General features: G+C 40.0%; 1 protein-coding gene across 1 annotated transcript in view; it reads left to right on the top strand.

The window, feature by feature from the left end:
- The window catches only part of galnt9 (polypeptide N-acetylgalactosaminyltransferase 9), a 113,092-nt gene that overhangs the window by 40,652 nt on the left and 60,359 nt on the right, over nucleotides 1-12,081 (top strand). The gene's annotated exons all lie outside the window — the stretch shown is intronic.

The raw sequence follows: 12,081 nt of genomic DNA, 5'->3' as shown, positions 1-12,081 counted from the left end.
TCTGTCCTTTTTCACCTTTGCCTTTGTGGTTTGCTTTTCATGTTTTCAGAACAGAAGGATGTCATGTAAGATTATTATCGTTGAAATATGCAGTTTAGTGTGCCCTAAGCATTTTGATATAGCGCCAGGTCAATTCTAACTGAGACAGCACTTTTCAGCAGAATGACTCTTATTATTACTGAGGGTTTATCGTTAATAAGCTTTCCTCTCTTGCATCTCCTTTGAAAGTGTGAGTAATGGGCTTTGCTTAGAGCTGAATAAAAAGACTGTCCAATTTAAATGACACTACCTGTCTGGGAAATACACACTGGTGACAAGAGAGCGAGCCAAACAGTGTGAAAAGTGAGACTGAGTGTAATTAAAGAGGGAGCACAAATGTTGAGCATTTTGACATAATTTCACCTGCAGGCTCTGGGCTTATTTTGAGATATGAAATTACTTCTGGGGGTCTCAGTCCAATGTCTGCCTGCTGCTTAAGTTTACCAGCAAACAAGTCACTCAAATAGATGTAATTGGCACCTAATGTGAGCCTGTCATGCTGTCAGTGTTTGAAGATGAAGTGTAGCTTTTGTTCCCTGGGAGGCAGGCGGGGGACATGGAGGGATGAAGAGGAGGAATGGACGAGGATAGCAGAGAGATATATTTCAGTTATAAATTGTTTACAGTGTCCCTGGATGCCGTTCAGCTGTTTTGGCTAACTAGATACCCACCATGTAAACAAATATTATCACTTTTTTTTTTTTTTTATATGAAGAGATAATCTGCTCTAAATATGTATGAAAAGCATAAGCAAGCAGAATTTATTTTAGCTCCCACTGCTGTCACATGGTATGCTCCAAATGTTACACTACTTCTTCTCAGTCACAACCCAGAAAGGTTGAAACATACAGAAATCCCACACACTACCACAATATCGTGGTGACAGGAAGGTGCTCCTCCAAGCAGCAGCAGTTGTAATAATCCAGCTGGTTGTTTGCTGTGTTCAAATGGAACTTGTGAGCTAGTGTTTATGACATAGGGAGTGATGTAGACAAAGTCATGAACTCGGAGCTCTCAGGAAATTTCCACTTGCAAGGTCATGAATACCACAATGGGGGGGGGGCCTTCATGTGGACCCTTCACGTGAACCTTACCTTGTGATCCGATATGGAAGCCTGGCTCTTTGTGTGACTTGACAGTAGACAGAAACTGAGGGGGGTGAAGTTATAGGAACCATCTCAAATATGCATGTCTGTTTTTATAGATTTTATTCAGTAGCTATTCATGGGAACAGTGTCGTTGCAATATTTTTTGCAATGTGCATGGAAAATAAAAACTGTGCACCAATGTGTAGGTGCACACTCAGATTTGTGAATCTGTACAAGAATCTCTAAATGTTGCCCATTTTTTGATAACATATTTTTAGATTCTTCTACACATGTACGTATCATAGTTTTGTGCATATATTTACAAATTTGAGTGTGCACATTTGGATTGAGATATAGTATTGCAACTCTGCATCTCACATTCACAAATAATATGGCTACCATAGAATTTTCCTGTACTATTTTTAATTAACAGACAACTTTACCTGCCTCTGGACCTCCTCCTTTTGCGTGCATTAAAAATACAATAAGACCAAATGACTTATTACAGCCCATGTGTTATGACTAATGATAAATCATTTTAATCATAGACACTTAAGACTTGACAAACACTTTGGCCTCCTCCCATTGTGTACACAACCTGCAGTGTTGAGAGGAAAATCATACAGTATGGCTCAATACAGTTGTGACTTGTTTTTTCTGCTGTTAAAAACTTCTGTTGTATTTCCTCTTTTCATTTCCACCTCAACCATAAACAGCTTTTTTGGGGGAATAAATTTAGTCTTACATTTTCATTTTTTGAATGAGATTTTCAAATACAAATAATGATTCATTATTTGATAAATTAAAAGGCTATTATGTATATTTTTGTGGTGAGCAGCTTAATAAACGCATACATATCTATTAGGAATATAAATGGCAGTAGAAAACAAGACTAGACTAGACTAGACTAGAATAGAATAGAATAGAATAGAATAGAATGGACTTCATTCATCCCTGAAGGGAAATCAGCTGTCGAGCATTTCATGAAAGACAAAAAACAGCAACCACACTTCCCTCTTCAACACCAAACAAAGGTTAAAATAAGTGCACAAATTGAAATTGAATTTAAATTAAAATAAAATTGTCCATTCCACAGTCCAGTCCAGTTGTGGCTAATGTAATGTGTGTAAGTGTCTGTGTGTGTGTGACTAGATTCAGGAGCTGTTAAACAGTCTTGTTGCCATGGGGACAAAGGACGCGCGAAATGCTCTGTTCTGCAACGCAGTGAGATGAGGCGACTGCTGCAGCTGCTCCTCTGTCGCTCCGGGAGGCTGTGGAGAGGGTGTCAAAATAAAGCAGTCTAGATGATTTCTAACATCTAGTGTCAGCTTTGCTCACTTACAAATACAGTATGGTTGCAGATATTTATGTGAGAATTAACAGATAGTAGCATTGTGTTACATTCTACCAAATATTGCCATGCTCATGTATGATGCCTCGTGAAAACAGCGTACTGACATGCCAGTTAAAGTAAGCTTTTTCTCCATTATTAACTGGTATAATACTGATCAAGGTCCCTTTGTTAAGAGACATGAATGCACTAATGGTGAGGGTGAGCATGACCCTGTTTATGAAATGAGTAAAGCAGATGCATACCGCCTACCATGTATTAGTCAGCCATTTACCAGCAGACGCACTGACCTTGTAACCCTTGCTGTGATCTGATGTACCTTGATGATTGCCTCTCGGTACTCTGTTTTGTAGCACAAATGTGAACTTAAGGCCCGGAGGCTGTGTAAGGCGAGCCTCCCAGCCAACAAATGGCACTCAGGGAGAAAGTTCCATCATTGCCTAGGTGCAATACTGATGATAATTGATACCCTGGTGGATCCCTCATCTGTTTCCCCCATCTGTTCTTGCCCAAAAATAGACATACCTTTCATGGCCCCACTTCACCCATTCACCTCCGCATAGGTTTCCTCCTCCTGAGTTCTCATGCTATGCCATCACCGCCCCCCTGTTCTACATGCCGAGGCTGCGTCTCCTTTGAGTTAGTTCACCTGCTGCCATCGTGTGAATTTCACATACCTCTCTCCTTTGTTTCCCCCTCCACACACCCTCACCCACGTACCCGTCTCCGTCTTCCTTTGATAACCTCAGCCTATTTTTTTTTTCATTGTTTTGCTGCTTCAGATTTGCTTTTGCGTGAGGTTTTATTTACAGGAGTCAATGAAAAGTAGAGCAGAATCCCTGTGATTTTTCTACAAGTAGACACTGGGAGAAAGGGATATAGCAATCGAGGAGGTGACAGACATCTTCAAGAAGTTCCACCGTGCGGCTCAGATGTCGTGTGTGTGTGTGTGTGTGTGTGTGTGTGTGTGTGTGTGTGCGGGCATTTATTATCTACTGTATGTCTACAAACATTCTGTGCTGCTCCTGTATTCAGATAAATTCACTCGTGCTATCTACACTATCTATTTGTTACAAACGAAGAAGCCCCCTATTTATCATAATATGATTATTCACCATTGCACACACAGTGATAAGTGAGATGGATGGGTCCCATAGATGTTGTGGAGAGTCTCCCTCAATGACCTTGCACACGCTGCCTGTACATACTGAGCCAGAGACAATGCTGCCAGCTCTCAGCTGCAGTGCTGTGATTTATTGGCATGGCATTCCACCTGGGGTGCTGTACATTTGCAGCTGAAATGTAATGCTGGTTCACATTACTGTTAAAGCGGACATAATTGTACCGTACTGTATAGTGCACTTGACAGCTGTTTCCCATTCCCTCACACCATGTTGGTTTATGAGGAGTTAAGAGGCGAGCCGTTTCCACCAGACGAGTGATGGAATCAGATTTTCACGGCGTTGCTCTGCTTTAATATGAGGATATGAAATTGTTGCCTATCATTAAGGCAGTATTGCATCAGCTAAATGTTCATAATCCATCTCCTCTAACTCTTTATATCCATCCATCCTTGAGACAACGCTTGTCCATTCTGCTCCAAACAGGACCCGTTTCGCTCTGCCTGCTCTGTAAATAAACAGGATTAATGGCAGGAAATGGGAGCGTGTTGTAATTAGGACCTACTGTATGCTACCATGCAGCTGCTGAGGGGAAGCGCAGGGAAATTGATATTTATTTGGTTTTTGAAGTCCCTGCACAGTTGCAATCTCAGGTTATTAACGATTAATGATTAGAAGTATAGCAGCCGCTCCCCGCTGAGTGTATGCTGGAGATAAGATTGCTATTGCAGGGAGGTTGTAATGAAATACATGCTTCAGAAAGCAACACTTTGATGAATTTTGAATGCTCCGCTGCTATGTGACCTGGCGAATTTATCTAAGAATGAGACAAAGTGGTGGAATTCATAAAAATAAGAAAAGGATAAAACCAACCTCCGCCTCCTGTAATTATGAAATATGTAATATTTGTCACATCCATTTTTGATAATATTTCCTTTGTTAATATGGAGCCCTGTCTGCTTATTATGCCACACAGGTGTATTGGTATTATATTAAACTTGATGGTATACAGATTTCAGGATTCTTGAAGGCTGAGGAAATATTTTCTTAGCAAAAGTAAATCGTGTCTTTGCCCTCGCTCACTGTGTCTGGCGGTGGCTCAGTGTTTATATCTGTCTGGAGACATGAAAGAAGGCTGCAGCCATACTTAGTGCTTCACAGAGCACAGGCCAGGCAGACCTCCAAAAGCACAGACAAGACAGGGATTTATACCACCTTTACGTTTGTGCCATATCAACCACATCCTGAGCAAATGCATTTAGAAGTAGCATGGAATCTAACACTGCATTGTAGGAGCCTTTATTAGTTCATGCTTCTGCATCCCACTGTCTACTTCAAAAAGCTCTGACGCCATAATGAATAGACATTCTGCATGGATACCTTTTACTTTCTTTCTGATTATGCATTTTTTATGGGAGGCAGGAGACTGGCCAGTAGTAACATGTGCTCTACATGTGCATGTCTGGGCTGCTCTGTGAAACAGCCAGGCAGGAAACTGTGGACAACCTCACATTTACAAAGATTTAATGCACTTAAAAAATGGCCAGAGGCACTGCAGGCTTAAATTCTTGTCAAAGACACACACACATACATATGCACATGCATCACACATACACTGCAAACTAATTAACACCATCAGAGTTCATTTTAACACTTTAAAATTTTCAATTTAACACTCTTTAGCACTGTTGAGTGTTCTCAACAGTGGTGTGCATTTGGAAATGAACTCCCACACAGTGTCATTGTTAACCATACATGTGTTGCCTCTATATTAACACTGCAGTGTGTATAAATATGGTTACATGAATCACATATAATACAATAAACAGTGACATTCAGGAAACTGTCAAAAATTAGGTTTGAATCATACACCACAGAAAGTAGCAAAAGGACTCCCGCACACTGTCCAACTTGCAATAAATCATTGGTCAGGCAAAAAAAAGACATTTTGCCTGATGAAAGTCTAGTACCGAAACGTCGCAAATAAATGATTTATTGCAAGTTGGACAGTGTGCGGGAATCCTTTTGCTACTTTTTGGTCTTTTTTCTCCAATGCACCTGTCTTGTTTTATAGATGTGCGAAGTGTTTCCTTTGTTCGAAATCATACACCACAAAAATCAACCTGATCTCACTCTGAAGTTGTCAAAATCAAGCGTTTGGTCAGACACCAACAAAAAAGGCTGTCCTTTTCACGTCAGCATGACACATGGCCAGTTACTGTTATTGTTTAATGGCACACCCGGTGGCATCAGGGGGAAATGCAACAGGACAACAATGAAAGTTAAGGTGGCAGAATTCCAATTAGGGCGTGCGGGAGGGGTGGTCGATGGGTCCAACAACCACCCTCTTTTACCTGGGAGGCCAGTGTTCGCTTCCCATAGGATTGTAAACCATGTTGTTTCTTCCTAAATCCAATGTGCATATGCTGGCAAAACATAACCATGTATGTTTGTTGTTGAAGGAAAAAAATGTCAATTTGTGGTGTTGTACCAACATAATGTGTTTATTTTGAAAGAGGCTGTATGCAAACTATACATTTCCTGTAAAAACAGAGGTGTATCTCGATGTGGAAAGTCCATGACCAAATGTCAATTTGTGACGAGGTCGGAGAGAGAATTCGTGCAAAGATCAAAGCGACAGTGTTTATCATGGCATACAAATTCAGTGTTAATGTTAAGCCTTTTTCATAAGAAAAAATAAATAAATTAAAGAAGTAAATAAAAAACATGCTCACACAGTATACACACGTGTATAAGCATTGGGGCTGGGTATCATTAAAAATTACAATACCAGTACTTTTTAAGTGATACCGATACCAATGGAGTACTTAATTCAATACCCATAATGTGAATGTAGTGGTGTGTAGTGTAGCCATGCTTTCAAATGTTTTGGTGGCATCCTGGCACACTGACTTTGTCAAATACACCACGCTTATACAGGCAAAAAAATAATTGTATGCAGAGATGTTTCGATAATTCTGGTCCTGGGTTATTTCAATCAGTACCTTTAAAGATATCGAATACCGATACCCTGCCCTAGTGAGCATAATCATTCTAGATGTTAATGTTGTTAATACGTTAATATAAATTCAGCCATCTACATGAAACAGTATAGATTAATTTATCCATTGCTTCCATGATTTCACTTTACATAGGTCAGCCATTTAGCCTATTTTGTTCTGCATATTGCCTTTATGATTAAAAGGTAATTTTAGTTTAGTGACGTCAATGTTTCACTTAAGTGTAAAAAAAATCCTCTAACTAATGTGCTGAATTGAAGCTCTGTGGAGCATCATCCCTCCAACTGTTGCCTTAGCTGGCAAACCTCAAAATACCTGCATTTACTTGATAATAAATTCAGAAGGTGTAAAGGACTGATTGTTATAGACAAAGCCCTTAACACTAAACAAGCAAAAAAAAAAAAAAAGGACACCTGTTAAGCTAACCTGAGGATATAACAGGTAATGGCTAATGGCTTAATCTCAACAAGCAAGATAAAGATAAGTATCTGCATAAGTGCATGTGAATGTTTCTCTGGGGATCAATGAGGTCTAGCCTTTTCTAAGAATTATAGTTAACACTCAGAGGACTGGTGGTGTCACAGCCAGGTTAGGAGTTAAAAATTAAATTCAGAGAAAACAACCTTGACACCGTTTCTTTACACCAGCTTTTTGTTGACAGACAAATGAAGTCAAACCACAGTTAAATTAACTTTTCATGAAGTGAGATTTGTGAAGGCTCTCCTTAACACCAGAAATGTGACTCTCCTCAATTTGCCATGCTATTCTTGTCCATGCTCTCACATCAAGTTTTTGGGTCATCCATGAGAGCTACAGTACTCTGAAATTACATTTCCCCCCTGCATGAGTAGCTCACATGTTCTGTTGCATTAAGTCCTATGCAGAATAAAAGGAGATCTTATTTTAGGCACTGAGGGCCTGCTGCTCTTTGGGGCATAATTCTGAGTGCAGTTAGATTTCATTATCTGATAATTCCCTGCTCCAGAATCATTAACTATTTGAGATCTGTTGATCTGGAAATTCTAAATAAAGACTGTAATCTCTAAGGGGGGAGAGCTGCAGGGTTTTTACTTCAGCACTGGACAAAGGAAGGACGCTGAGGTTGAGTAAATCAGATATAAACTGTGATTGTACAGTGATATTTATCCTGGTTTGTAACACGTCGTTCTGTTTGTTTAAATCTTCCAAATGTGTGCACACCCTGATGCGAAGCTCCACAAAGGTACCGGCTATTATGAAAGACAAACAGTCAGCCATGTAGAGTTAATAAATCAAAGGGGCTCCTCCTTCAGTATGAACCGCTACAAGAAACGTCATGGTGGAGCGGACGGCAGTGGAGGATGTCAACGTGTATTCATAATATTGGATGAGTCATCGCCGGAAAGGGGAAAAATCCTATTGTAGTATTGAACAGAGTATGATTTGGGCCAGTGTGGATGAATAACCCTCTCAGTCTTATGCAGATGAAATGGCAGATACAGTAAGAGGGATGACACAGGCTCGTCTGTCAAAACCAGATGTGTCCTCATTTCCAGAGCGTCTCAATCTTATCAGCCTCGTGGATCCCTGAGGTGCAGGAGCTGCTGGCTGGCTCTGGGGTGTTTTAGGGGCTTCTCAAGGACGCAGGGAGATGAATGGAAGGTGCTGGGATGGCAGAGAAAGCTCCAGGAGGTTAGGAAGTGTAGAAAGAGATTCAGTAGCAGCAACGCCTCAGCTAACCACAACAAACCAACCACATCAGAATCTACATTAAACAAAAGTTGTCTAAAGGTTAACAGCAAAGTCTTTCTTTTAGCATGTTCTTGCATGCTGTACATGATATGTTGGCCTTCAGTCAGCAATGTTTGCTCATACTGTCTTTTTCAAACAACTGAATGGCTCAACTGTTTATCGGATGGCTTTGAAACATCAAATTCACCGTGTTGCAACCCGCAGCAATAAAAAGACAGAGAAAAATTATTCAAGCAGTTTATCTTCAGAAAGTAATTTCTAAAGTCTAACTGTCAGATCTATCTGATTGTTTTCCATAAAAGAGAATATCTGGCAGACATCAACACATACATCCTCTATATGGTGATGTGTAAATATGGCTTGTCATTGTTTCTCATTTGTTTTGTTTATATATATATATATATATATATATTTCATGTAGGCTAATCTGTCGGCTGATTTATGTATTAGGCTCTGTAGCGACACTGGCATAACTGTGGAAGTCAAACTGAGTGCACAGTGAGAGCGTGGTTGTTTGGCTTCATCACAGTCTGCAGTCTCCCCTCTGACAGATGAAGGTAGTCTGTGTGTATGTGAAAGCTATTCAATCTTAAAACACTAGTGTGAAATCTGTTATGACACAGGCTTTGGGGAAAAAAAAGAATCTGAAAGTGCTGTGTAACCATAGATGTATTATGAGGGCTGGATGCAGTGTCGCTACTCAGTGTCGCTACTCAGCTTTGCTGTAAATGTGTTACGACACCAGTTAACAGTGCTTGGCTTGCGTGCAAAGGATGACGGGTCGTCTTGACTAGTACGATTAACGTAAAATGCAAACATGCAATCAGAGCTGTAAAAAATGAAATAAAATCAACAGGGATCTGGACAATTATTTTAATTTAATAACATACCCAACATACAATTGATATGTAATTGCCTGTTTGGCCTGACAATTGGGCCATTTTAGGTGGTTGAAGGAACAGTTTAATCCATATAAAAGAAGGTCCCTTTTATCCCATTGCATTGTGCATTTAAGATCAGAGCTGCCACATAGTCAGACAACACACAGACACAGCCTCTGGCAGGTCAGAAGCGTAGCCTCCAACTGGCTTACAGACTAAACCCTAAGGCATCATGGATGGCTAGAGGATGGATTTGATTAATATCTGAAACACAGTAAATTGCAATAGTGGAATTTGACCTAGGAAACATATAGTTGGTACCCAGGCTAGCTAGCAAAAGATCAGAAGCACATTGCAGACAGCGTTTTGGTCTTTTGCCATCCATGGTTGGTTCGTTGTTCCTGCAGCTGCACAGAATGTAAATGTGAGCACTTATTGGAGATTAATTAAAGTTAAAAAAAATGTGGTGAGCAGAGATGTGTTGAGCTAGTCTAGCATAAATACTGGAAACAGGAGGAAATAGGTAGAACGGATCCATCCAAAGGTAAAAGCAAAAATCTATATAAAGCTCACATTATGTGTTGTTTGTTTAATCTGTACAAAAGTCCAAAACATCCCAAAATGTCTAGCATTTTGTTTGAACCTGAGATGCCTCTGCAGTAATGCTGACATGCCATGTTTAGCTCTGGCTTCAACACAGATTTTTCAGTTGATTTACATTGGTTGTTTGCCTTACCATGATCACTGACAGGAAGTTATAGTTACCCACAACACTGGCGATCAAATTAAAGAAGAAAACTCTAAAATGTGTCTAGTTAATACAGCTTTGGAGTAAAGACAGAGAGAGCTGTCTGCCACCCTCTCAGAAGGGCGGCTGTGATACTTTTAGCGACCACTCTCTCGTTATTAAATGATGGCTTTTTCTAAGTACTGCTTCATATTTTACTGACATCCCATATTGTTCAGTTTGGATCCATTCCCTCCGTACTTTCTGTCCCCTACCTTCATGTCATAAGTAGTAATTTTGCTTTAAAAAGATAAATGGGTTTCACTTCTTGAAGAGAAGTAGATGGGGGGAGAGAGAGAGGAAGGATCAGGGTGAAGATGGAATGTAAGAAAGTCAGTGGGTGGGGGGAGAGAGAAAAAGTTGGATTGTGGGAATTTTCTGGAGAGATACAATTATCATTTTATAATTGGCCCCTCCTTTTATAAATTTAGAAGTATATCATGTGAAGAATTGAGCCTATGAAGAGTTGCTTTGAAGATATACTGGAGATCATCTCTCAGCATGAGAAGATTATACAAATGCAGCCAGTTCCAGCAGCGTTTCGGCATCATTCTGTACCATATGGATCTCAAGACCATGTTGCCTTTGGCTAAGGCTTTAAATAGCACAGGGAGCTTACTGTGTATGGCAGTGATGAAAAGCATTCCAGTGACCGAGACACAGAAAAAAATCAGGAGTATTTTTCTTCGCAGTGGAAGTCCTCCTAAATGGCACTAAAGTTCCTACAGTAGCAAAGTGTTGCCTCTTAAGATCTGTTAACAAAACTGCTGAGGGCAGCTTTTACTGTGAGGAATGGAGAGAACTTTAAAAGTAAAGGTGGGTTGATTCTTTGGATGGTGTCACATCTAATGATTGCTTGAAGGGTTTAGTCTGTGTTCATAAATAATAAAACATTGTACCAATTTATTGGTGACACACACTGTTCCCGAACAAGATACTCTGAGCTAAACAAACATAACAAAACTATAATGAGCATTTTGTTGATCCATTGGTAAGACAGAGACATCATCTCAACTGGTATCACTCCCCCCTCGCTTATGTTAGCATAAGAGCAGAAGGTGGGGGAAACTGCAAGCCTCACTCTGCCTGAAGATAAAAAATCTGCTTGAAGTGTTACATCATGTTAAATCCGAACACAAACAAGAATGTTAAAATTACAAATTGTGGTTTTACATGGAGTTACAGTGTAACAGCATCTGGGCTCTGTGACGTCCTGGGGCCAGCTCGGTATTTAAGGTACAGACATGAGAGTGATATCAATCTTCTTATCTAATTCCTGGCAAGAAATTAAAGAGCATATTACTAACATGTTGAACTTGTACTTCCAAAGAATTCAGTGTTGAAGAGACTGGACGTTAATTGCCACAGTGTTGACCTTTGTTAGGTGCTGTAAATCTGTAGGAAATTAACTGTAGCACTGTGGCATCTAAAGAGGGCATGTAGGGTGTGATGTAAAGTACAATTCTGCACGATGTAGCTCCACTCTTATTAATAATGTCAAGTACATTTGAAACACTTATTTTTAAAAGGTGAATGTCTTCAATCTGTCAAAAGTATTGGCCTATTTACTAGATGGACTGCAGGCAGTGACCACTGTCAGGACTGTTTGTGACTTGTTCTTTGTGACTAATGACGAATGCAACATAATGAATGAGAGTGACTCCAGTCCACTTGGTGGTGGTAATGCTAAGTTGGTTTGCTAAACACCAATAAACACTAAATAAGAAGAAGCAGAAGCAGAGTGAAGCAGAACCACAAACAGGACAACGACATGTTGCTGGGTATTGCTACTATAACCCAGTACCAGCTGGTATAAAAAGTCCCCAGTCAAACAGTCATTCAATCCTTTTTCATCAGGGGGTCTAATCCCAAACTGTCTTGACCAGAGTTGGGTATAACGCTTTACAAAGTAACACGTTAGAGTACTTTGATTACTTTTTGCAGTAACGAGTAACATAACGCGTTAGTTTGCTGTTTGAGTAATCAAATACTTGATTACATTTTCGAACAAGCCATCAGTTACTTCCGTTACTTTTAGAACGCTGGTCCTTCAGCTCCGAAAC

Source organism: Epinephelus fuscoguttatus, linkage group LG6 (assembly GCF_011397635.1).
Source record: "Epinephelus fuscoguttatus linkage group LG6, E.fuscoguttatus.final_Chr_v1".
Taxonomy (NCBI): Eukaryota; Metazoa; Chordata; class Actinopteri; order Perciformes; family Serranidae; genus Epinephelus; species Epinephelus fuscoguttatus.
Note: the sequence above shows the minus strand (reverse complement) of the source record. Positions and strands in the feature narration are given on the sequence as shown.